Consider the following 503-nt stretch of genomic DNA (forward strand, 5'->3'; position numbering starts at 1 on the left):
CTCATTCCTCTCTAAAGGCTGGTAGAGCCCAGGGAAATTCAAGGTGAAGATATTCTTAGACTTCAAGGGCATAGTACATTTGTGCCCCATTTCATATTTGTTCTCCATCCCCCATATCCCTCTACAATTAACAGATATACCACTACAAGATGCATATTTCCTTTTAAATATTTAAATTTTGATTTCCAAATTAATCTAGGACTCCTTCTGAAAAGATGTATAAAAGTTATTTTACACCAGGAGTATGAATGCAACAATACGTGTTGTGATTAATGCAGGAATAAAAAGGCTGAAGACACAGGGTCAATCTCAATGTGCCAATATCAACTCATGATCTAGAAGAAAGGTTTTACATGAGAGACTCTCTGATGTCCAAATAACTGCTAGCAATAAGCATGACTAGTTTAAATCTGTAGTTCTCAACTCTCTTATTTAGCATGTGGTTCAACACTGCCTCCCATGGCATTTTACACTTATGTTATATATAGAGAGAGAATATATAT

This window comes from Pteropus alecto, unplaced genomic scaffold, assembly GCF_000325575.1.
Source record: "Pteropus alecto unplaced genomic scaffold, ASM32557v1 scaffold21, whole genome shotgun sequence".
Classification (NCBI taxonomy): Eukaryota; Metazoa; Chordata; class Mammalia; order Chiroptera; family Pteropodidae; genus Pteropus; species Pteropus alecto.